Source organism: Scyliorhinus torazame, chromosome 22, assembly GCF_047496885.1.
Source record: "Scyliorhinus torazame isolate Kashiwa2021f chromosome 22, sScyTor2.1, whole genome shotgun sequence".
NCBI lineage: Eukaryota > Metazoa > Chordata > Chondrichthyes > Carcharhiniformes > Scyliorhinidae > Scyliorhinus > Scyliorhinus torazame.
The window spans coordinates 68,320,510-68,348,109 of NC_092728.1; the positions used below are offsets into that span (position 1 = coordinate 68,320,510).

Consider the following 27,600-nt stretch of genomic DNA (forward strand, 5'->3'; position numbering starts at 1 on the left):
TAACGCCAACCAGCTCCGCTCCCCCCCCCCCTCCACCAATCCAACTTTAATTGTTTCAATTAAGGGGAAAAATGAAATTAACAGAAGACCTTGGGCTAATACAACAAAGTGAGATCAGCATCCAGGCCAAATACTTCTTCAAATGTCTTTGCCTAATTTTTTGGATCTACTCACCAATATTCTGGTGATATGGAACCATTAACCGAGAAGTGTTAGGATCTGAAGTACATTTATTACAAGATATATTTGTTGCACATCACACAGTAGCCCAATACACCAAGAACTTAGCTCAGTTGGCTGCACAGTTGGTTTGTGATGCAAAGTGAGGCCAACATCACAGGTTCAATTCCTGTACTGGCTGAGATTATTCATGAAAGCCTTGTCTTCTCAACCCTGCCCCTTGCCTGAGGCGTGGTGATCCTGTAAGAGTCCTTTCTGTTTATTCCCTTATTTCCCCTTTCTTATATTTTTGCTAGTACCATTTTGATCCATGGATGAGTAATGGACTTTAATGCAGCCTGTATCTTTAACTCAAGCAGAAGCAATGGCCTGTGCCTTTAATTTAAGCAGAAATAATCCGGAAGGCATCGGCGATGACTCGCTTTGATTGGCTTGGCTGGTGGCCAATTAATTTGGCCCAAAAAGATGTGCTCTACCCAGCAACAGGCGGTGATTATTATTTCTCTGCAATGTTTTTTTTAGGGTCACAAGACTGGAGATAGTTTCATTTTGGTTGTGGCAGCTGATGGGGGGGGGGGGGGGGTTCTAACTAACTCTCTCTAAACGATCCGATTAATCCTCTCCATAAGGCCACTGTGAGAGCTGATTCTTTCTCCAGTAAGTCCGGGGGCTAATCTCTCTAGACTGCAAAAGCTTGAAATCAAACCCTGAGATGAAGGCAGGGTTTGACGTGAGGCAGAGAGTCTCAGGAAAAAATAGGCCTGAATGTGAATCTTCGAGAGGAAGGCCCAGCTTGATAAGAAATAAAGTGGCACCTGAAAGTCTGCTGCCTGTAAGTATTGCATTTAGGATCAAGGATAACCCTAAAGCTTTCTATAGATATGTCAGGAATAACCGAATGACTAGGGTAAGAGTAGGGCCAGTCATGGACAGTAGTGGGAAGTTGTGCTTGGAGTCCGAGGAGATAGGAGAGGTGCTAAATGAATATTTTTCGTCAGCATTCACACAGGAAAAAGACAATGTTGTCGAGGAGAATACTGAGATTCAGGCTACTAGACTAGAAGGGCTTGAGGTTCATAAGGAGGAGGTGTTAGCAATTCTGGAAAGTGTGAAAATAGATAAGTCCCCTGGGCCGGATGGGATTTATCCTAGGATTCTCTGGGAAGCTAGGGAGGAGATTGCTGAGCCTTTGGCTTTGATCTTTAAGTCATCTTTGTCTACAGGAATAGTGGCAGAAGACTGGAGGATAGAAAATGTTGTCCCCTTGTTCAAGAAGGGGAGTAGAGACAACACCGGTAACTATAGACCAGTGAGCCTTACTTCTGTTGTGGGCAAAATCTTGGAACGGATTATAAGAGATAGGATGATAATCATCTGGAAAGGAATAATTTGATTAGAGATAGTTAACACGGTTTTGTGAATGGTAGGTCTTGCCTCACAAACCTTATTGAGTTCTTTGAGAGGGTGACCAAACAGGTAGACGAGGGTAGAGCAGTTGATGTGGTGTATATGGATTTCAGTAAAGCGTTTGATGAGGTTCCCCACGGTAGGCTACTGCAGAAAATACGGAGGCATGGGATTCAGGGTGATTTAGCAGTTTGGATCAGAAATTGGCTAGCTGGAAGAAGACAAAGGGTGGTGGTTGATGGGAAATGTTCAGACTGGAGTCCAGTTACTAGTGGTGTACCACAAGGATCTGTTTTGGGGCCACTGCTGTTTGTCATTTTTATAAATGACCTAGAGGAGGGCGTAGAAGGATGGGTGAGTAAATTTGCAGATGACACTAAAGTCGGTGGAGTTGTGGACAGTGTGGAAGGATGTTACAAGTTACAGAAGGACATAGATAAGCTGCAGCGCTGGGCTGAGAGGTGGCAAATGGAGTTTAATGCAGAAAAGTGTGAGGTGATTCATTTTGGAAGGAATAACAGGAAGGCAGTGAGGCAAGACCTACCATTCACACAACAGGGCTAATGGTAAGAATCTTGGCAGTGTGGATGAGCTCGGTGTCCATGTACATAGATCCCTGAAAGTTGCCACCCAGGTTGAGAGGGATGTTAAGAAGGCGTACGGTGTGTTAGTTTTTATTGGTAGAGGGATTGAGTTTTGGAGCCATGAGGTCATGTTGCAGCTGTACAAAACTCTGGTGCGGCCGCAGTTGGAGTATTGCGTGCAATTCTGGTCGCCGCATTATAGGAAGGATGTGGAAGCATTGGAAAGGGTGCAGAGGAGATTTACCAGAATGTTGCCTGGTATGGAGGGAAGATCTTATAAGGAAAGGCTGAGGGACCTGAGGCTGTTTTCGTTAGAGAGAAGAAGGTTAAGAGGTGACTTAATTGAGGCATACAAGATGATCAGAGGATTGGATAGGGTGGACAGTGAGAGCCTTTTTCCTCGGATGGTGATGTCTAGCACGAGGGGACATAGCTTTAAATTGAGGGGAAATAGATATAGGACAGATGTCAGAGGTAGGTTCTTTACTCAGAGAGTAGTAAGAGCGTGGAATGCCCTGCCTGCAACAGTAGTGGACTCGCCAACACTAAGGGCATTCAAATGGTCATTGGATAGACATATGGACGATAAAGGAATAGTGTAGATGGGCTTTAGAGTGGTTTCACAGGTCGGCGCAACATTGAGGGCCGAAGGGCCTGTACTGCGCTGTAATGTTCTATGTTCTATGTTCTATTCTGTGACCTGTAAGGAAAGCCATTAATGGCTGTAAACCAGATACACCGATGAACCGGCAGCAAAGGGCAACCAAAAGATCATCTGAAGTAAAGACTCTTATCTTTTGACCTTAATCCTTATTATTTTCCACCTCTCCCCCCCCAACCTCCCTCCACCACAGTGGTTTCCTCCCACAGTCCAAACATGTGCAGGGTAGATGGATTGGCCACGCTAAATTGGAAAAATTCAATTAAAAATTGCAATGTATTTCATAGAATTTACAGTGCAGAAGGAGGCCATTCGGCCCATCGAGTCTGCACCGACTCTTGGAAAGAGCACCCGACCCAAGGTCAACACCTACACCCTATCCCCATAACCCAGTAACCCCACCCAACACTAAGGGCAATTTTGGACACTAAGGGCAATTTAGCATGGCCAATCCACCTAACCTGCACATCTTTGGACTGTGGGAGGAAACCGGAGCACCCGAAGGAAACCCACGCACACACGGGGAGGATGTGCAGACTCCGCACAGACAGTGACCCAAGCCGGGAATCGAACCTGGGACCCTGGAGCTGTGAAGCAATTATGCAAACCACTATGCTACTGTGCTGCCCACGCTACCACCAGTACTACCACCTACCCAAGATGTAAGTTTGTGGGGACTAATTTTCATATAACTCTCTTGATAATGTCATCAGAAAAGATGTTGTCGCAGCTTCGTAAACAACAGATATTTACACTGACTCTTCAGAGATAGAATCCCTACCGTGCAGAAGTAGGCCATTTAACGCATCGAGATTGCACCGACTCTCAGAAAGAGCACCATACCTAGGCCCATTCCCCTGCCCTATGCTCGTAACACCACACATTGATCATAGGCAATACACCTAACCTGCACATCTTTGGACTGTGGGAGGAAACCAGAGCACCCGGAGGAAATCCACATAGACAGGTGGAGAACGTGCAAACTCCACACAGTCATCCAAGACTGGAATTGAACCCGGGTCCCTGGTGCTAAGGGCCACAGTGCTAACCATTTTGCCACCTGCCGCCCTTTCCATGTTCTTCGGTTGAAACTATGGCAAGTGATGGTGGGCTTTGGCATCATGACTTAATATTTTTTTTTAAATATTCTTCACTCAGAGGGTAGTGAGTGTCTGGAATGGGCTGCCAGAGGTAGTAGTAGAGGCGGGTACAATTGTGTCTTTCAAAAAGCATTTAGATGGTTACATGGGTAAGATGGGTATAGAGGGTTATGGGCCAAGTGCGGGCAACTGGGACTAGCTTAATGGTAAAAACTGGGCGGCATGGACTGGTTGGGCCGAAGGGCCTGTTTCCATGCTGTAAACTTCTATGATTCTATGATTCTAAATACTTTAAAAATGTACTGTAGCGCACTCTTGGTTTGGTAGATTCTGCCGGAGGCCTCAATCGATGCCCTTTTCCAAGTAGGTGTTGGGCAATGTCTGGGCATAGTTTGACTGATTAGAATTATCTTCCTCCCATGCTTCTTGTTCTCTGTTCTTTAGAAAAGATTTAGAACCAAAGTACTCAAAATGCTGCAATAAAATGAAGTCTTCTCTGATTTCACTAGATAGAAACCATTAGCTGAATAATTTGTCGCAATAGCAACAACTTACATTTATCTAGCGCCTTTAGAGCAGATAAAAGTCCCAAAGGACTTCATAGTAATAGAACCAGATAAAACTTAGTGCCATGATGAGGGTGACTTTGTCAAAAAGGTAAGTTTTGACCTTGAACAGGATGAGAGAAAAGTGGAAAGACTGAGAACATTTGGGAGGTAATTCCAGAGCTTTGGGCCTAGACGGATAATGACACAAGGAAAGTTGGAATGGATAACCTTATTCACTGTTTCAGCTCAGTGTTAGAATTCCTAACTCAAGTATGGTGCCAAGTGCAATCAGTACCTTAAGTGTGGTTTTACAGGGGCGGCATGTGGTGCAGTGGTTAGCACTGGGACTGCAGCGCTGCTTCGACCTAGTTCACTGTCCGTGTGGTGTTTGCACATTTTCCCCAAGTCTGCGTGGGTTTCACCCCCACAACCCAAAGATGTGCAGGGTAGGTGGATTGGCCACGCTAAATTGCCCCTTAATTGGAAAAAATGAATTGGGTACTCTAAATTTTTTTTAAAAAGGAAGTGTGGTTTTACTTTGTGTATAACATAAGAAGAGGTCATGTTCTATAAGCAGGTATCAGTCGCTGAAAGTAAGCATGTGCAGATACAGCAGGCAGTAAAGAAGGCAAATTGTAGAGGGGCCTTCATAGTGAGAGGATTTGAGTACAGGAATGGGATGTTTTACTACAGTTGTGTAGGGCATTGGTGAGGCCTCACCTGGACGTTGTGTGCAGTTTTGTTGTCCTTATTTGAGGAGGCATGTTCTTGCTATGCAGGGAGTGCAGCAAAGGTTTACCAGGGTGATTCCTGGGATGGCGGGATTGTCATATGTGGAGAGATTAAATCGATTAGGATTATATTCATTCGAGTTTTGAAGAGTGAGAGGGAATCTCATAGAAACTTACAAATTTCTAACAGGATAAGACAAGGTTGATTCAGAAAGAATGTTCCCAATGGTGGGGGAGTCCAGAATTAGGGGGTCATAGTTTGAGGATAAGGGGTAAACCTTTTAGGACTGAGGTGAGATAAATTTCTTCACCCAGAGAGTGGCAAATCTGTGGAATTCACTACCACAAAAAGTAGTTGGGGTGAAAACATTGTGTTATTTCAAGAAGGAATTAGATACAGCTCTTGTGGCTATAAGGGATCAAGGGATATGGGGCCAGGCGGGATCTGAATATTGAACTTGATGATTAGCCATGATCATAATGAATGGCAGAACAGGCTTGAAGGGCCGAATGGCCTCCTCCTGCTTCTATTTCATCTGCATGTTTCTATGCGTCCAAGTTTAAAAAGCCTAATGATGACCGATTACTGTAAAAACCATCTGGTTAGGGGTAGCACGGTGGCGTAGTGGTTAGCACTGCTGCCTACGGCGCTGAGAACACGGGTTTGAATCCTAGCTCTGGGTCACTGTCTATGTTAAGTTTTCACATTCACCCTGTGCAAAGATGTGCAGTATGGGTGGATTGGCCACGCTAAGTTGCCTCTTAATTGGAAAAAAATAACTGGGTACTCTAAATTTAAAAAAAAACATCTGGTTCACTAATGTCCTTCAGAAAAGGAAATCTGCCACTCTTACCTGGTCTGGCCTATTTGTGACTCCAGACCCGCACAGCGATGCGGTTAATTCTACTGCCCCCCCTTCCCCCCCCCCATTGAAATGGCCTAGCAAGCCACTCAGTTCAAGGGCAATTAGGGATGGGCAGCAAATGCTGGCCAAGCCATTAACACCCACATATAAGGACACATTTTTTTAAACCCTTAACCCTCTCAACAAAGTAGCAGTCACACTTTAATATGAATATTGCTTCATAGTTTTGGATATATATATATAGATAGATGTATAGGAATTTAGTTTAGTTTGCATTTCATTTTAATAGCCTTTAATTTACCTAATTTGCATAGCTTTGTTTTCCTTTAGAACTTGTACTTTTATTTGAACACATTTATTATAGCTGTCAAGAAAATAACTACTTTCAGTCTACAGCTGATAACAATGTCATGTTGTGGAACGTCACGTCATGTAAAGATTTTGATTCTGTCCAAAGGAGTGAACAGTCTGGTAACCCATTTCCCTGAAATAGCTGGAAGATAGGGAGAGTGCTGGCATCGACAATTTTAAATGCCCATTTGCTGATCTCTTCTTAAGTAACCAGCCTCAATTGAAATGACATAAAGTTGCCTTCACATGATACAGCCCAATGCTCGGGGTGATGGACTTGTCTTCCAGACGTAATGAACTCTTAAGACTCTCTGCATAATTGAAGGTGACAATTTGATGCTGCAAATGTGTTTGAACTGACAGGAAGCAGATGTGGACTAAATAGCAAGAAACAATATTTCTTTCCTCACAAGGTGTTCATTTATATTGTTTCAAAAGAGTCCTTAGAAATCGGGAAAAGCAAGCTGCTGCTAAAGGCACAGGAGGGGGAAGGGAAGAGCATGACAGATCTATTGTTTTACATGCCGTAACTGTTACTATGGATACTGAAATTCAAATTTAGCCCAGGCAAGGGTGGCAACAACCTTTCCTGACTGGTGGTTGTTAGGGGTCGCAAATTAAATGAGTTCTGTCAGTTGACTTGGCAGAATTACACCGCACATATCTCCAGATCCTCGAATTTGACATCTAATTTGTGAAGCTCACAAGAGACTGCGAGCTGGCGGGCCTGAAAATGAAATCATCACACCGTTGCAGAAAAGGAATTACTGTATATTGTCAAAGTAGTACTGAGGATCTTTGTGCAATTCCTGACCAACACATTACAGGGAGTATACTACTCGTGGGGGATCTCCAAAAGATTTATTTCAGTTTACCTTGAACTTATGAGTCAAATTAGAGTGTGGATTTAAACAACAGCCCAGCGATCTCAAGTATTGTATGTAGGGACATTTGGAGAGGGATGCTGGTGGAATGAGAGCATTTCGTAACAAGTTCCTGTATGGTTTCCAATGTAATCAGTACTGGGTACCATAAGTGTGGTCCCACTTTGAGAGCAATATATGAGACAATGTAGGCATCATTGGCAAGGGCAGCATTTGTTGCCCATTCCTAATTGCCTTTGAGAAGGTGGTGGTGAGTAGCTTTCTAACATCACTGCCATTCATCTGGTGCAAGTAGGTCCAATGTATTGTTACAGTGGACCTACATAGTATTGTAACAATACTATGCCACCTATATGCACACCAAGAACAGGAAGCTTGAGAAACTCGGCATCACCACCAGCAGCAACCAAGCCTCCCCGGTACCACAGTAGAAAACAATACAGGGAAATCTATTGTCAACCTGTCGGATTACATCCTTCAACCAGACGAAATCGAAGTCCTCAGCAGAGGGCTCAATTTCTGCACCACCACCAAAATGGACCCCATCAGTCTCACGGCAGACAAGGAGGAATTCATCAGGCGAATGAGGCTCTGGGAATTCTTCCACAGACCCCAAGAAGCCGACAGCGAACCCAAAGAGACTACCAATGAACCAGAACAGCAGACCGAGAGATCTGCGGTGCGGCAACCGAAGAGGAAAGAGTCGAATTGGACCCCTCCGGAAGGCTGCTGCCCTAGACTCGACATGTATGCCCAAGCCATCAGGGGTCGCGTCAATGCCAGATTCATCAGTCGCATTCACAAGACAGACCCGAACGTCACCCAAGCACAACGCAACGCCATCCGCTCTCATCGTCATCAAAGCAGCAGACAAAGGAGGGGCTACCATCATACTGAACAGAACGGACTACTGCAAAGAAGTATACCGACAACTCAACAACCAGGGACACTACAGACAGTTACCCGCAGATCCGACGAAGGAACATATCCGCCAACTCAACAGACTGATCAAGACCTTGGATCCAGACCTTCAGAGCACCCTACATGCTCTCATCCCACGTACTCCTCGCATTGGAGATCTCTACTGCCTCCCGAAAATACACAAGGCCAACACACCAGGCCGTCCTATCGTTTCAGTGGGACCCTGTGTGAGAACCTCTCTGGCTACATCGAGGGCATCTTGAAACCCATTGTACAAGGTACGCCCAGCTTCTGTCACAACATGACGGACTCCCTACAGAAACTCAGCACCCATGGACCAGTTGAACCTGGAACATTCCTCGTCACAATGGACGTCTCGGCACTCTACACCAGCATCCCCCATGTCGACGGCATTGCTGCAACAGCCTCAATACTCAACACCGACAACTGCCAATCTCCAGACGCAGTTCTGCAACTCATCCGCTTCATTCTGGATCACAACGTCTTCATCCAGATGCAAGGAACACCATAGGGACCAAATTCGCACCTCAATATGCCAACATCTTCATGCACAAGTTTGAACAAGACCTCCTCACTGCACAGGACCTTCAACTGACATTATACACCAGATATATCAATGACATATTTTTCCTTTGGACCCATGGCGAAGAATCACTGAAACGACTACACGATGACATCAATAAGTTCCATCCCACCATCAGACTCACCATGGACTACTCTCCAAAATCAGTTGCATTCTTGGACACACTCATCTCCATCAAGGACGGTCACCTCAGCACTTCGCTTTACCGCAAGCCCATGGATAACCTCACGATGCTCCACTTCTCCAGCTTCCACCCTAAACACATTAAAGAAGTCATTCCCTATGGACAAGCCCTGCGTATACACAGGATCTGCTCAGACGAGGAGGAGCGTAACAGACATCAACAGACGCTGAACGATGCCCTCGTATGAACGGGATATGGCGCTCGACTCATCAATCGACAGTTCCAACGCGCCACAGCAAAAAACTGCACCAACCGCCTCAGAAGACAAACACGGGACACAACCGACAGAGTACCCTTCGTCGTCCAATACTTTCCCTGAGCGGAGAAACTATGACATCTTCTTCGCAGCCTTTAACACGTCATCGATGGAGATGAACATCTTGCCAAGGTCATCCCCACACCCCCACTACTTGCCTCCAAACAAACGCGCAACCTCAAACAAACCATTGTTTGCAACAAACTACCCAGTCTTCAGAACAGCGACCACGACACCACACAACCCAGCCATGGCAATCTCTGCAAGACATGCCAGATCATCGACATGGATACCACCATTACATGTGAGAACACGACTCAGCCAACGTTGTCTACCTCATACGCTACAGGAAAGGATGGCCCGAAGCGTGGTACATTGCAGACGCTGCGACAACGAATGAACAGACATCGCGCGATAATCACCAGGCAGGAATGTTCCCTTCCAGTCGGGAAACACTTCAGCAGTCAAGGGCATTCAGCCTCTGATCTGCGGATAAGCGTTCTCCAAGGCGGCCTTCAGGACGCGCGATAACGCAGAATCGCCGAGCAGAAACTTATAGCCAAATTCCGCACACATGAGTGCGGCCTCAACTGGGACCTGGGATTCATGTCGCATTACATTCATCCCCCAACATCTGGCCTGGGCTTGCGAAATCCTACCAACTGTCCTGGCTTGAGACAATTCACACCTCTTTAACCTGGGGTTACCTCTCTCTCTGGATCTGTAAAGACTCAATTACCTGCAAATGCTCGCATTCTAAGCATTGTCTTGCATCTTTGAATTTGTCTGTATACCTCTTCATTCACCTGAGGAAGAATCAGTGCTCCGAAAGTTAGTGTTTGAAACAAACCTGTTGGACTTTAACCTGGTGTTGTAAGACTTCTGACTATGCTCACCCCAGTCCAACGCCGGCATCTCCACATCACTGTATTGTTAGGAAGGGAGTCCCAGGATTTTGACCCAGCAACATTGATAGCTATATAGTTTCAAGTCAGGGTGGCGTGTGGCTTGGAGGGGAACTTGCAGGTGGTGGTGTCCCCATGAATCTGCTGTCCTTGTCCTTCTAAGTGGTAGAGATTGTGGGTTTGGAAGGTGCTGCCGAAGGAGCCTTGGCAAGTTGCTGCAGTGCACCTTGTATATGGTACACACTATTACCACTATGTGTCACTGGTGGAGGGAGTGAATGTTTAGATGGTGGATGGGGTGGCAATTAAATGGATTGCATTGTTCTTTGGAACCATACTCATCTGGGCAAGTGAAGATTATCCCATCACACTGTTGACTTGTGCCTTGTAGATGATGGACAGGCTTTGAAGAGTCAGGAGTGAGTTCCCAGCTTCTGACCTGCTCACTGCATTTATATGGCTGATTTGAGTTCAGTTTCCGGTCAATTACAATCACGAGGATGTTGATAGTGGGGGGTTCAGTCAAGATAATGCCATTAAATGTCAAGGAGAGATGGTTAGATTCACTCTTGTTGGAGATGGTCTTTGACTGGCACTTGTGTGGCATGACTATTACATCCAAGATAGAAAAAGATTAAGCAGTCAACAGCTTAACCTACATTTTGACATAGGTTTCCTGGATGGCTAAATCTTTGGTGCAATGTAACTATACATAACAATGTATGAAACTTGCGAGTTTGAAACAAACAGCATCAAAATCTACAGTTCAAAATGAAGCAAGTGCGTAATAAGAATATGCTTGCAAAACAGTTGTAAGAGAATGATCAACAGACCCAATTGCAGATATGGCCATCTATGCTTGCTATTTCTGCTGGCAACTGGCCATTTCAACTAATACAATGCAATGATGGTGCTGTCCCCGTTAATATGTGTACAGTGCATTATGTGAGCAGGGGCTGGTTTAGCACAGGGCTAAATCGCTGGCTTTGAAAGCAGACCAAGGCAGGCCAGCAGCACAGTTCAATTCCCGTACCAGCCTCCCCGAACAGGTGCCGGAATGTGGCAACTAGGGGCTTTTCACAGTAACTTCATTTGAAGCCTACTTGTGACAATAAGCGATTTTCATTTTCAGTTATCTGCAGTGAACAAACAAATGGCGGATTCAGCATAATAACTTAAGCAAACTAGAAGGATTCCAAATTCAAGAATGAACAGAGCATCATATTAGATTTCGTTGAAGTCTTTGGTCAAATAAACCACTAAATATATTAACAAGTAAAACAGTTCAACAAATGAAACCTGCACAAACATAAGAACATTGGAACTGATGCAGACTGTTTAGCCCCTGGAACATGTTCCGCCATTCAATGATGTCATGGTCAATCTACAACCAATTCCATATAACCATCTCTGCGTCCTGTCCCTTAATACCTTTGACTATAATTAATCAAATGATCTACCATCGAGTGCTATTTTTCAAAAAGTGTCATAATTTTCCACCACCTTTGTAGAAGTGTTTTCTGATTTCACTCCTGCCCCCAGTCCGAGACTCCCCAACTAAGGGAAGTAGTTTCTCCCAATCTAACCTTTTAGAATCTTGAGAATTTCAATTGAATCATCCCTTAATCTTCTAAATTCCAGGTAATACATCAATGGTTTCAGTTTTTCGGATATGGTTCGAGTGGTATTACTTTGGCCTCTGAGTCAGAAGATTATAGGTTCAAGTTCCATTCCTTGGATGTAAGTACAATAATTGAGGCTGACACTGCGGGGCAGCACTGAGCAAGTGCTGCATTGTCAGAGGTGCCATCTTTTGAATGACATGTTATGCCGCAACCCTGTCTTCCCTTCAAGTATGCGCATCATATCCATGGCACTGACCTGATGAAGGAGCTGTGCTCCGAAAGCTAGTGATTCCAAACAAACCTGCTGGACTTTAATCTGCTGTTGTAAGACTTCTTACTAATTTGAAGAAGGGCAGAGGAGTTAATCTCCATTTTCCTGGCCAATATTTATCCCTCAATCAATATCATGAAAGAAATTATCTGAATATTATTAAATTGCTGATTGTGGGAATTTGCTATGCGTGACAACCTTTACCCTGAAAATGGGAAATATTTTATTTATTTAAGAGGTCTATAGAATCTGAAATTGCTTTTAAAAATGTCTGCAAGGGAGTTTTAAGAATTTGAATCAATTGTAAAAAATAAGCAGGATAGTAAGTTGCGATGAGAAAATAAGAAAATTACAAACGCAGAGTGCTTCGGGTTCCTCATGCATGAATCGCTGAAACCTAATATGCAGGTACAGCAGGTAATAGGGAAGGCAAATTGAATTTTGGCATTTATAGCTAAAGGAATAAAGTATAAAAGTATGGTAGTGTTGTACAAGGCATTGGTGAGACCACACCTAGAGTATTGTGCACAGGGGAGGGGAGGGGTGACAGGCTACCTGCCTTCAATAAAAAAAGGGGGCAGCAATGTAGCATTGTGGATAGCACAATTGTTTCACAGCTCCAGGGTCCCAGGTTGAATTCCCGGCTTGGGCCACTGTCTGTGCGGAATCTGCACATTCTCCCCGTGCCGGCATGGGTTTACTCTGGGTGCTCCGGTTTCCTCCCACAGTCCAAAGATGTGCAGGTTAGGTGGATTGGCCATGCTAAATTACCCTTAGTGTCCAAAAAAGGTTAGGTGCGGTTACTGGGTTACAGGGATGGGGTGGAGGAATGGGCTTAAGTAGGGTGCTCTTTTCAAGGGCCAGTGCATACTCGAGCTTGTGGTTGAATCATAGAATCTACAGTGCAGAAGAAGACCATTCGGCCCATCGAGTCCGCACTGGCCCTTGGAAAGAGCACCCTACTTAAGCCCACACCTCCGCCCTATCCCCGTAACCCAGTAACCCCACCTAACCTTTTGGACATTAGGAGGCAATTCAGCATAGCCAATCCACCTAACCTGCACATCTTTGAACTGTACGAGGAAACTGGATCATTCAGAACGTCCAGTTCACCTAACAAGCACGTCTTTCGGGACTTGTGGGGGGAAACCAGGGCACCCGGAGGAAACCCATGTAGACACGGGGAGAACATGCAAACTCCACACAGACAGTGACCCGAGGTTGGAATTGAACCTGGGGCCCTGGAGCTGTGAGGCAGCCGTGCTAACCACTGTGCCACCGTTCCGCCCCTTGAATAACACGTTTTTTGTTTTCTCAACTATATAAAGTGAATTGTACATTTTTATTTGAAGTATCATTTGCCTGTTAATTCATGTTTAATATACGTTGATTCAGATTAAAGTAAAACCTGCAAAAAGTGCAATCTTGTTGGCAATTCCCTCATTTGGAGGTAATTTGGTAAATTTTCTTATTTTTGGTTCATGGTTCCCCCGTAACGCATGTGAAAATTAGCTGCCGTATATTCTTCATTACAGCAATGGCTACAATTCCAAAGTAGGGCCTTAGCTGCAAAGTGCTGTGGAACATCCGGTGATTGTGAAAGGCACGATAAACTCTTTATCTCTTTCTAGTTTCTCTAATCTTGCCTCGTAGCTTACAAAAAGAGCCCAGGTAGCATCCTAGTAAATCTGCACTACATTTCCACAAAGCGACTATTGCAGGCAGCTCACAATACTTCCCAGGGCTTTGTACAGCCAAATCGTAACCTCAACCCCATTGTAGTCTATCCTTCAAAAATCAAACGATCAGCGTTCGATTAGCATTTTGCAAGCATGCCAGAATTCAGCTTCACAGTGACTGATGTACTTCACCCGTCTTACAAAGTAGGCTATCTCTGGAATATTGAAGGTCTGGAGGACATTATTTGGCCCATTAACTAATCTCTGGTGGAGTTATTCAAAAGTCCCAAATTGTCCTGCTGCTTCTCCTTCCTCCCAACAATTTTCCTTTTTTTCATATTTAGTGGCCAAATATTAAATATTATTTCGAATTCTACTTTCACCAATGTTTCTGGTTGCACAATTCATAAAGAATCTCCTACTTTTTCCCTGCGTTCCTTCAGCAGTAATGATAAATAATAATAAACCCTCTAATGACCAATTCATTGGCTAATGATTTCTTGCTTTTTCTCATCATGGTCCAAAAAAATTTTAAACATCTGTCAGAGTTTATGTTAATCTCCTTTGATTAATGCATTAGAGCCCCATTTTCTCTTGTCTCGACTCAAAGCTAAAGCCTCTTATCCTCTCAGCCTTAGGAAGTATTACTAAAGGTGCAATATAATTCAAGTTGTTGCCACCATCGTGAGCCAATTCTGCGACCTCTCCAGGGCCATGATATATTTCCCAATACAAAGTGTTCAAAATTGGGCGCACAATGACCTAGTAAATAATTTATTTTGTTTTAGCATTACCTCTTTGTAGTGATCTCTGTATGTAGTAATACATGATCAAGTAATGTTAAGCAAGTACAAGCAAATGATCACTAGATGGACACACGACAAGATCAATAACAAGGTTTTCCCGCTCTTTCCTAGTGGAGAGTGTGTTGCGAGTGTGGAGAGTACAGAAGGGAAACAGCTAGAGAGAGGAAGTTAACAGATCTTAGTATATAGCATAATCTTATTTCATACTTTAATCCATAGTTATTTGTTTGTTTACTAGTTCAGTATTGAAGTAAAAAGAACTCACTAGTTTATTTCATATTACTCATTAAATTATTTTGTCATCTCCTGGAATACTATGGGCGGGATTCTCCCACAATTGGCGGGATGGCCCGACACCGGCAACAAGAATGGCGCGAACCACTCCGGCGTCGGGCCAACCGGAAGTTGCGGAACCCTCCGCACTTCCGGTGGCTAGGCCGGGCCGGAGGGGTTGGCGCTGCGCCAACCGGCGCCGAAAGGCCGACGCGAGTTGGCGCATTCGCAGAACCGCCTGCATGGTTCTGCGCATGCGCAGACTGGCCGGCGTGTTCCTGCGCATGCGCAGGGGGGTTCTTCTTCACGCCAGCCATGGCGGAGCCCTACAAAGGCCGGTGCAGAAGGAAGGAGTCCCCCCCACGATACAGGCCCGCACGCAGATCGGTTGGCTCCGATCGCGGGCCAGGTCACCGTGGGGGCCCTCCCCGGGGCCGGATTCCCACACGCCGCCCCCCCCCCCCTCCCGAGGACTCCACTAGACAGCCTACCAGCCAGGTCCCGCCATGTGGGACCATGTCTATTTCATGGCAGCGGGACTGGCCAGGAACTGACGGCCGCTCGACCCATCGGGGCCCGGAGAATTGCCGGGCGGGGCGCTGCCAACGGCCCCCGACCGGCATGGTGTAAACCCTGCCCGAAAACCGGCGCCGGAGAATACGGCAGCCGGCGTCGGAGCGGCGGGGCGGGATTCACAACGCCCCCCAACCCCGAGGATTCTCCGACCCAGTGGGGGGTCGGTGAATCCCAACCGATGTCTATATTTCAACAACTCAGCTAGACAAAAAGAGTAATATATATTTTACACAATCGTAATATAACACTCTTCGCTTCCTCAAAATTAGGATTGTTTAAAAAGCTTGGATTTTGTGCTGGTCATAATGGTGAAACAGTCAGTAGTTCTCCTGAAGTGAATGATAGTCTGCAGTCTCTAATTTTATATTGCCTGCTGCAAATGTTGATCTTGCGCCTGAAGTGCAGATTGTGTAATATGCGGAACAAGGATCGCAGCGCTGCTCATGATGCCACTCTTGGATAGATTCCATCCATCCAATCCAAAGAAGATCCATTAATCATATCTAGATTTCTCCCCTTTAACAAACTTCCTTCCTCATTTGTTTTAATACCATACTCGGCCTGAGCTGGGCTCAGTGTGTGACTCTCAGCCTGAGCTGGGCTGCACGATCGGCACGGACGGCACAATGGGTGGCATGGTGGCACAGTAGTTAGCACTGCTACCTCACAACGCCAGGAACCCGGGTTCGATTTCGACCTTTGGTGACTGTCTGTGGAGTTTGCACATTCTCCCGGTGTCTGCATGGGCTTCCTCCGGGTGTTCCGTTTTTTTACCCACAGTCCAAAGATGTGCAAGCTAGATGGATTGGCCATGCTAAATTGCCCCTTAGGTAGAGTTGTAGGAATAGGGTGGGGCATTGGACCTAGGTAAGGTGGTCTTTCAAATGGTTGGTGCAGACTCGATGGGCCAAATAGCCTCCTTCTGCACTGTAGGATTCGATGATTCTATGTCTTGATTTTTTTCAAGATGCACAAAAATCAATACATTCAGTAATTTCCACAATGGACGCTTATTAATTTTTTCTGAGACGACTTGTCATTTGCAAGTTCATGCTAATTGCCATTCATTAATACCTTTTTCCAGCAGAAATGTCATCCTCTGTTATATTCCCTGGAAGTTTGCATGTCATTAATGTTAGGTAAAAATTTATTAATTTTGTCAGAAATAAATGTTAAAAGTTGTGCAATCCCAATATTGAAAATATTTGAAATTCCCTGCAGATCTAGAATGTAACCACCAGCAGTCGGGGAACTGCTGACAAACATGTTTCACCAAAATTGTTCCAAGTTTGTGTCTTGAAGTGCGCTTGCAAATATAATGGGCCTTGTTTACTAATGAGGTAGGATCAGTGTCTCCATCCGCAACTTTGCCCATTATTTACTCGTCATGTTTTCCACTTATTCTCACTTTCTGTCAGAAGCCGAGTCCCAGTAATCACCCTTAGTCCATCGCTGTGTAATTAAGCACCCCAACAGGCACTGTTGCAGAGCAGCCAAAAGGTAAAGCAGACAGATAGGAGTGTGTGTACCACAGCTAAGATGCATAAAAGTGCATATGGCAGAAGGGTCCACGATAGGTACATATTTGCTGCCTCACTGCTGAAAATAAATCATGTGATAACAACAACTACCAAGCAAGGCCTCCCTGCTGTATCATCCCCCCCCTCGTAGGGAATCTTCCCTGCCGCAATGACATCCCGTCGGCGGGGTTTAAAACAGGTCTTGGCAAAAGTGGACCTGTCAAACAGGATCAGCTGGGGGGGTGTGTGTGTGGGGGGGGGGGGGGGGGGGGGGGGGGGGGTCGCCTTTCAGGTTAATGCAGCTTCTGCAGGGGAGAGGGTCATGCTCATAGCACTAACCACTGGCACAGTCCTCCTGGCGGGCAGTGCCCGGCAGGAAGGGGGGTGCAGAGATGCTGGGTAGGATGTACCTGAGGTTCTGTGTCCACTGGGGAGGGGATTCTGCGGTTGAGGGAAGGAGGGTGGGGGGGGGGGGGGGGTGGTTCGTGGTGTGAGGGAGTTCCTTTATTCTATTGTTGGCGGAATTCTCCAGCCATTGCGATTACCCCGCTGGCAGTGTACCCCAGGGTTTCCCGGTGCCGGGTGGTGGCTTCAATGCGGAATTCCATTGACAAGTGGTGGGAATAGAGAATCCTGCCACCAGTGAACGGTGCACCAGTGAGAAACATGCTGGGGAACCGGAACCGGAAAATCCAGCCCATAATCTTTTTTGACACCCTTTAAACATTCTGGGTGGATTTCTCCGTCCTGCCGCGCCAGATTTCTGATTCAGCACGCCGTCGGGATTCTCCATTTCGCCAGCTAGTCAATGGAGTTTCCCATTGTGGAGCAGCCCCACGACATTGGAAAACACCTGTGCTTGCGGCAAACAGAGAATCCCGACGGTGGATAATTCAGCCCTGTATATCTATTAGGCATATGATATGAATTCCTCCAGTGTTCTGAATTTTGCCAAAGCCTGCAAGCTGAAGTCCCAGAGGCTGACATAGCGAATCCTTCTGAAGTGCACAGAGACTCTAAGACCATTTAAAAACACCAAGGGGAAGTTTAATAATCTTAACATTTCCTTCCAATCAGAAGTTCAATATAGTCCCGTGTCACAAAACTTGAAAAATAATGTGCACTTCAAACTTGTCCTGATGTTGACATGCACCAGAAAAGTAAAATGTATGAACTACACCTCATAAAAGTAAGCAATGTGAAGGGTGGCACAGTGGCGCAGTAGTTAGCGCTGCTGCCTCACGCCGCTGAGGACCCGGGTTCGATCCCAGCCCTGGTCACTGTCCGTGTGGAGTTTGCACATTCTCCCCGTGTCTGTGTGGGTCTCACCCCCACAAATCCAAAGATGTGCAGGGTAGGTGGATTGGCCATGCTAAATTGCGCCTTAATTGGAAAATAAAATGAATTGGGTACTTTAAATTTATTTTTTAAAAAGCAAAGTGATTTATGGATTTAGGATGATTTAGATTCAAATGTTCTTATTGAAACATTTGTACTTCATTCTTGTGGGAGTTAAGTAAACCATAGGCTGACTTGCTAGGCACTTCAGCCTTTGCATGGTTCTGAATATATTATCGAGTAGAGAAGTACCAGGAAATTATCTACAGACTAATTTCATAGTTCTGAGCATTCCCATAACCTTTCTTCTTGCACTTTATGATTTTGTTCGTCTAACTGCGGAGAGTGAAATAGGTTGTCATTCCTTCATCTTTGTTGGATCAAAGTCCTGGAATCCCCTGTCCAACAACACCACAGGTGACTTCTTCTTACTTCTTGAGCAGTGCCTTGAAATTGAGGATGATTTGCTTCCACTCCGGTTCGATGGATCCTGGGAAGACTGAGAAGTGTAATATCTGATCTGCAGACTCTGCCGCATGTTGGGTAGATGGTGCCTGAAGGGCCGGGTGGATGAGTTCTTTGGAGGTCGGTGCACTCTCCGAATCCTCAACTCCGCCTAAGCAAGTGTCTCAATGTGATCGGTGCCTTCTCACAGAATCATAGAATTGTTGCCGTGCAGAAGGAGGTCACTCAGCCCGCTGTGTCTGCTTCATCTCTCGCAAAGAGCGATTCACCCTGTGCCACCCCCCCGCCTTCTGCCTGTAGCCCTGCACATTCATCCTTTGCAGATAATAATCCAATCCCCTCTTGAATACCTCGATTAAACCTGCCTCCACCATGCTTTCAGGCAGCACATTCCATATCTTAACCACTGGGTGAAAATATTTCTCCTCATGACATCAAAAACTGGAAGCAATACTCTAGCTGAGGCCGAACCAGTGTTTCATGGAAGATTAATATAAAATAACCTCTTTGTGTTTGTACCCTATGCTCCTAGTAATAAAGCCTAGAATGCTGTACACTTTATCAACTACTCTCTCATCCTGTCCTGCCACCGACAGTTACTTATGCACATATACACCCAAGTACTTTTGCTCTTGCACTCACTTTAGAATTGTACCCTTTATTTTATATCGTCTCTCCGTGTTATAGAGTCATGGAGTTTTTACAGCCCATCATGTCCGGGCTGGCCACCTATTTACTGAGATAAAGTGAAATTCATTCGCACACAGAGTGGTAAGCCTGTGTAATTCACTGCCACAGGAAGCAGTTGAGGTAAAGGCTGGATCAGGCTATTTGAATTGAATGAGTAGCCATGATCATAATGAATGGTGGAGCAGGTTCGAAGGGCTGAATAGCCTCCTCCCGCTCCTATTTTCTATGCTTTGATGTACTCTAATTCCATTTGCCAGCACTTGGCCCGTCGCCTGTATAGTGTCGCTTTTCAAGCCCTCATCTAAATACTTCTTAAATATTGTGAGGGTTTCTGCCTCCACCACCCTTTTAAGTGAGTTCCAGATTCCCACCACCTTCTGGGTGAAAAGGATTTTCCTCACATCCCCTCTAATACTCCTGTCCCTTACCTTAAACCTCCTTCCTACAAAAATGAATCATTTCATACTTCCCTGCACTGAATTTCATCTGCCGCATGTTCACCTATTCAACCACTTGCACATGTCCTTTTGGGGTTCCACACTATCTATCTCATAGTTCATAATGCTTCCACATTTTGTATCATCGCAAATTTGAAATTTTGCTCATACACCAATGTCTTGGTGCTGAATATATATCAGGAGGAACAAGGGTCCCAAGAGGGACAAAATAGAATACTGTAGATGCTGGACATCTGGAATAAGAATGATTCAGAAAGGTCATCGAAATGAAACGTTTTTTCTGCTTGACCTGCTGAATGTTCCCAATCAGGACTCCCGCCAAACCCATTACAGACCTTCTTCCAGCCCAAAGAAACATCTATTAACCATGGCTCTATCTTTCCTCAGACAATTTCATATCCATATTGAGCTTGTCCTTTTTATTCCATAAGCTATAACATTGCCCACACATCTGCTGTCTTCTGAAAGTCCATGTACACCGCATAAACAGGTTACCCTAAAAAAAATCTCTATGTTACCTCCTCAAGGTTTTAAACTTCTTTACCAAATCCATGCCTTAATTTACCCGCATTTTCCCAGGTTACTATTAATTTTGATCCAAATTATTTGTTTCTAGAAGCTTCCCCACCACCAAAGTTAAACTGATTGGCCTGTAGTTGCTGGTCCCGGAACAAACTTTTCCTATTTTGGTCAGTCACAAGCCCATGGAAGGGAGCTGGTTAGTTCTGTTGGCAAATGACTATAGCATGTGGTTCTGGCTGTGGTAGACTTGGGACCTGCCTCCATGCACTGCCCCTGTGAATGGAAAACAATGGCAAGCCACCACTGTCAAAAGCTGCCAAAGAAACAGTTCAGAATGAACATTATCGGACAATAACCCAATGATTGGCCTTTGGGCAAAGATCACATGACATGACATAAAGCCAACAGAACCATCATGGTTCCTATCTCGGTGAAGACTGGAGTCAAACAAGGCTGTGTCATTACACCAATCCTCTCCCTCCTTCTTCCGTACTGCACCTCATCCCCAGTAAATTATCCACAGGCATGGAAATAATTTACACAACAGATTGGAATCTGTTCAACTATGCTGCCTTCAATCTAAAACCAAAATCACTCCAACTTCAGTCATTAAGCTCCAATATGTAAATATTGGACTACCAGAAGGATGTGGAGGCTTTAGAGAGGGTGCAGAAGAGATTTACCAGAATGTTGCCTGGTATGGAGGGCATAAGCTATGAGGAGCGATTGAATAAACTCGGTTTGTTCTCACTGGAACGAAGGAGGTTGAGGGGAGACCTGATAGAGGTATACAAAATTATGAGGGGCATAGACAGAGTGGATAGTCAGAGGCTTTTCCCCAGGGTAGAGGGGTCAATTACTAGGGGGCATAGGTTTAAGGTGAGAGGGGCAAGGTTTAGAGTAGATGTACGAGGCAAGTTTTTTACGCAGAGGGTAGTGGGTGCCTGGAACTCACTACCGGAGGAGGTAGTGGAAGCAGGGACGATAGGGACATTTAAGGGGCATCTTGACAAATATATGAATAGGATGGGAATAGAAGGATACGGACCCAGGAAGTGTAGAAGATTGTAGTTTAGTCGGGCAGTATGGTCGGCACGGGCTTGGAGGGCCGAAGGGCCTGTTCCTGTGCTGTACATTTCTTTGTTCTTTGTTCTTTGTTCTTTGTTTTGAACTTGTGTGCTCATTCATTCAGAAACTGAGCTCCAGGTCATTGTGGACTCTCCTCCGAAGCAGCTGAGAAAATAGGCCCTTCATGATAGGGGTAGCTTCACTAGGAAGGCTGTAATGGGTCAAGAAGGTGGCTCATCGCCATCTCCTCAAGGTCAGTAAATGCTGGCCTTGTCAGCAGTGCTCACAACCCATGAAAAAATAAGCTGGATATCTCAAAGCCTGTTCCAAATTATCTTTCAATTTTAAATAAAGGATTATATTTTGCTGAGTGAAAAGATGTTTTGCACGCCTGCATTTAAATTGTACGCCTTGGAAATTCATATGCAATTTTTGGTGGTCTGTCAAAAGAATTGTAGGAAGGTTTCAAGTTCAAGGGAAATCTTTTGAACTATGCCCCTTGCATAACAAGAGGGAAAGAGCCAATAACACGTTTTAGAGACCAACAATATCTTTTCCATGCATGGGTGCCATGTTACTGTTATATTACAGAAATGTAATATAAATATTACTCATTTGTCTTGCCGAGTTATATTTAACTTGACGATAAATAGTCAAAGTCTTCCAGTTGATGACAAATTATTTATTGAGTAATAAAATAATATACTTTTGAGTTCTTTCGCTTTAATACTTTGACTAGTAATATAATTAAGTAAAATTAGATTAAACTAACAATTATGATAATACACTACGCTCTGATCTGTCACGTCTTTACTCTAGCTGCACAACGCACACACCATCCAACAGAAAGAGCGGGAAACTCCTTATATTGGTTCTGTTAGTGTTGCCATCTAGTGATCATCTCTCTGTACTGACTGCACATTAGCTAATCATGTGTTAACATATGCAGTTACTGGGTGGAATTTTTCCGCCCCATCGTCACTGGAATCGCCCGGTCTCGCTGAAGGTCAGTCGACCTTTGGGTGGCCAACCAATCTCCTGCAGTGGAATATTCCAACTACTGTAACAGAAAATAAGGGCTCTCCTCTTCTCTTTCTAACCATATTACACTGTTCATGATGTGAGTTCATCGTGTGAATCGTTCAAATCTCCAAGCATTCTTTTTGACGAATAAAAGTTAATGTCAGAAGATTTAAATAATTTTACTGATTGAACTTTATAGTAGAAATTAAAATGGAGCACGCATTAAAATAATTAACTTAACCACCAAACCACGGGTTGTGATTCAACAGCCACATCGCGCCCGATTTGGCGTCGGGGTGAGGCTGTTGAATCTCGTGGGATTCGTGACATACAGGGGCCGGGATTCTCCAAACTCCCGGCCAAGTGTTGACTCCGGCGTCAAAACCAGCACGAGCAACGCTGGCATCAGCGGGCCTCCAGTCCTAGGCATTCACCCCTTCCTAGGGGGCTAGAACGGTGCCGGATGCTGTGCACTCGAAAGCCGGTGTGCCACGGTCAGCGTGGGTCCGCGCATGCGCGTGGGTTTCCATCCCCGCGCCGGCCCCCGGGCAATGTGGCGGAGCCCTACAGGGTCCTGGCGCACATGAACATAGGCCCCCCCCCTAGAATTAGCCCACTCGCCCATCGGTAGGCCCCGATCGCATGTCTGGCCACCGTAGAGGCCCCCCCCTGGAGTTGGATCCCCCCCGCACCCCCCCCCCACCAGGACAGCCCCCACAGCCAGAACTCTGAGGTCCCACCGGATAGGACCATACGTAACCCACGCCAACGGGACTCGGCGGGCACTCAGCCCATCGAGCGCGGAGAATTGCCGCGGGGGCCGCTTTCAACGGCCCCCAACCGGCGCGGCAGCCACCCCGTTGGCGTGATTGGCACCGATTCTTGAGGGAGAATCCCGACCAAGGTGCCTCGAGAGATTCAACAGATTCTCACGTGACGTAGCAATCTGGATCTCTTCCTCGCTGGGCAAGATCCAGGCATGCAAAGTTAAATGAGCCATTCAGTTCATTTAAATATGCGTTCGCTGGATTCTCTCAGCGCCCTGGATTCACCGGCCGTGCTGGGAGACCTTGCAGGAATGCCGTTTAGTACTGATCAACACAAACATGGATCGAATTGTAACGGCACCCGGAGGGGGTGGGGGGGGGGGGGGGGTGGAGAACCCCGCGAGGTTGGGGAGTAGGCAAGGTGGCACCATGGTACCTGAGCCCCCTAGCACTGCCACCTGGGTGCCAGGCTGGCAGTGCCAAGGTGCCTGGGTGTCAGGTTGCCCATGCCAGGAGTTGGGCCCTGCTCCGCCTTGCCCACAAGAGGACTCCAGAAGAAGTAAGTTGGGTGAAGTTGCAGGGGGTCGGGGGGGGTCGCTGAGGTGCGTTTAAACATGACACCCCGATCCATGAGTAGTAACTAAAGTGCAGCCTTGATTAGGGAGTTCTTCGCTAAGGCCAAAAAAAAGGCCAAATGTCATTTAATTGTGGGGTCTCCATTTAATAGTGGAGTCTATCTCGGCGCTGCAGGCACCAAGAAAAACTCCACTAAAGACGCTGTCCAATGGACTTTAACTCAATTGCACCCATGGAGAAGACTTTATAGATAGCATTCAGATTCCTGAGTACCTTGTACGTCGTTCTTTCCAGTAGTATACTGCAGATCACCTGTAGGCGGGTACCACTTGTTCATGTTCCAGGCCAACAATGACAGAATATATAATCTATACAATTGCTGATATCTAGACCTGTTAACTGACTTCAGTGTATGCTTTTATAGTTTCTAAAATCTAAACTTGTGTACTGTGAAGTCCCATTCCCCCGTCAACCGTTGACATTGGTTCCAAGTTATGCAACATTTTGATTTTTAAATTTCTCATCCAAATTCCTCTAGGGCCTTGACCTGCCATCTCCTCCAGCCTCACAGCTCCCTGGGATATGTGGACTCATCTAATTGTGGCCTCTCTGGTATTTTGTTTGCTTCACCCTCGGTGGCTGTAAGTTGCATCGGCCTTAAGCTCCCTAAACCTTGTCATCTCGCTACCTCTCTTTCTTCCAGTTAGATGTTCCTTAAAACCTAGCTCTTTGACCAAGCTTTGCTCAGCTGCACTAACATTACCTTACGTAGTTCAACGTGTATCTTTTTCTTTATAGTGACCCTATAAAGTACTTTGATCGCTTTGAAGACACAACATTAATTTAAGTCATTATATAACGGATTTGAAATAGTAAAATAGCCCAAGGTGCTCAACGAGCGTTATCAAAATGTCATCAAGCAAAACCAGGAGCTTGATTAAAGGGGTATATTTTAAGGCATGTCTTAAAGGAGAAGCAAGGGGAAGAGAGGCAGGGAGGTGTGGGGAAGAGAGGCAGGGAGGTGTGGGGAAGAGAGGCAGGGAGGTATGGGGAAGAGAGGCAGGGAGGTGTGGGGAAGAGAGGCAGGGAGGTGTGGGGAAGAGAGGCAGGGAGGTGTGGGGAGGAAATTCCAGAGTGTATGGTCAAGGGAGAATCATAGAATCATAGAACGTACAGTGCAGAAGGACACCATTCGGCCCATCGAGTCAGCACTGGTCCTTGGAAAGAGCACCCTACTTATACCCATGCCTCCACCCTATCCCCGTAACCCAACCTAAACTTTTTGGACACTAAAGGAAATTTATCATGGCCAATCCACATAACCTGCACATCTTTCAGCTGTGGGAGGAAACTGGAGCACCCGGAGGAAACCCACGCAGACATGGAGAGAACATGCAGACTCCGCACAGACAGTGACCCAAATCGGGAATTGAACCTGGGGCCCTGAAGCTGAAGGGAAGTCCAGCCAGTGTTGGTGCGGTGAAAGTCAGGATGCACAAGAGATCAGGGTGTAGAGATCTTGGGAGGTTTGTTGGGTTGCAGGTGGGTTATAAAGATAGGGAGGGATAAGGCAAAGGAGTAGTTTGAAAATGTTCAGATAAAATTGACGTGCTTTTGTGATACACCACTTCTTCATTGCACCACATGTGCTGTCCGAAGCAGGCAAGGTAATTGAGCACCTTAAGTTGCTGACACGCTCCAAGTCACGTTCCTGCTGTTTGAAGTAAATTTCCTAGTGCTATTTCGCCAAGCACAGCGATTATGCACACGATTTATTGACAACACACGATGCAAAATGCAGTTAATGCCAGCACAAAGAAAGGCATCAGTTATTACAGCACTCGCCATCTCCTTCAGCACTGTACAAGAATAGTGTGTTCTCAGTGCCATATTTTAGGGTATCTATGTAACCCGACATGCCAGCCAAAACAGAATGGATCCTCAAACCAATACCGAAGGAAAAAAGGAATGTTAACAATTTGCATTGGTAAGCAAGTAGTCTGGCCAATATTGGAAGAGCTGACCTGAGCTTCCAAGGAGGTTAACGCGCACAGATTTTTTTTTTTTTCCAATTGAGGGGCAATTTAGCATGGCCAATCCACCTACCCTGTACATCTTTGGGTTGTGAGGGTGAGACCCACGCAGACATGGGGAGAATGTGGCAACTCCACATGGACAATGACCCGGGGCCGGGATTGAACCCGCGTCCTCGGTACTGTGAGGCAGCAGTGCGAACCACTGCGTCACCATGCTGCCCGGCGTGTACAGGATTGAGTCGCAAAAATGCGTCGTGGCTACAATGCCACCCCCCACCCACCCCCGCAACAGTCTATTGGTAACAGAGCTTAAATGTTAGTAAGACAGTTGCAATGTTGTTTGCTATTGCAATGTAAGCCAACAGACAATGCAAATTTTCTTCTCCCTCCATTTACCATTTTTGATGCTCCTCTGAACTTCCCTTGCTTGTTTCTCCTAAACTTCAAGGAAGATGTTCCTTTTTTGTACCAAAGCTACAATTAAAGTATGGTGTGGAGATGCCGGTGTTGGACTGGGATGAGCATAGTAAGAAGTCTTACAACACCAGGTTAAAGTCCAACAGGTTTGTTTCAAATCGCTAGCTTTCGGAGCACTGCTCCTTCCTCAGGTCCATTCACCTGAGGAAGGAGCAGTGCTCCGAAAGCTAGTGATTTGAAACAAACCTGTTGGACTTTAACCTGGTGTTGTAAGACTTCTTACAATTAAAGTAAGCCTCATTGCGCAGTCTTATCCCGTAACTCTTCCACAAAAACCACTGCACTCCTTACTTCCGGCAATCCTTTCTCCCTCTGACAGCAAAACAAATTTTGCTTCTGAGGAACAGTCATACTGGACTCGAAACGTTGGCTCTCTTCTTCTCTCCACGGATGCTGCCAGACCTGCTGAGTTTTTCCAGCACCTTCTAATTTTTTATTTCACATATCCAGCATCTGCGATATTTTATTTTTATTCTTCCTGGCCTATTTTTCATCTTTTCTCATACCCTTCACAACTTTGACCCGGCATCTAAATTTTGCAACAAGTAAAGAGCGTGAAGTAATTATCGTAAAAGCAGCACTCCCAGTTTATATTTTCCTTCAACTTTACAGGCTTCGAACTACTAACATATTGGATGATTTAGGTTCCAAATTTAAGACTCAAAGCTGTCCGTTCGGAGTATATTTGCTGACAAAAATTCAAGGTAAATATGATTTTATGACATATAATTTTGCATCCTCGTATAAAAATAGAGCAAATCACATTATGAAACAAAAATATTAGACGTTAATTGCAATTGCCTGTGGCAGTATATCAAGTGTGAGCGACTTTGTGCTTATGAACAGCTTAATATCTAGTATAATGAAGGGATTGATTTCTTGCCCTCTGGCATAATATTATGGTCATTAATGCAAGTGATAGCTAAATTGTTATTCAAGGTCAGGTTCTACATGGTTTGGTTATGGTTTCTTTAATTGATCTACTCTGGCTGAACAATAATAGTCACAATTTCTTTTAGCACCTTGTCGCATGAAATGTTTCAAATTGCAACACATAATGAATTGCTGGTGAACTGCAGTGGCAGTGGTTCAGTAAACAAAATGTCACTGTCTCTCTGTATGTATCAGCAACCATCTCACAAACAGCCATGAGATGAAAGATCAGTTAAACTGTTCTCTGACGGTGCTGCTTGAGAAAGGAATATTGGTTACGAAACCAAAACTAAACGCTCCTTTTACTTGAAAAAA

The 27,600-nt window shown here is 45.4% G+C and overlaps 1 protein-coding gene across 1 annotated transcript in view; it reads right to left on the reverse strand.

The window, feature by feature from the left end:
* Positions 1-27,600, reverse strand: part of cacna1ba (calcium channel, voltage-dependent, N type, alpha 1B subunit, a) — a 949,382-nt gene that overhangs the window by 595,682 nt on the left and 326,100 nt on the right. The gene's annotated exons all lie outside the window — the stretch shown is intronic.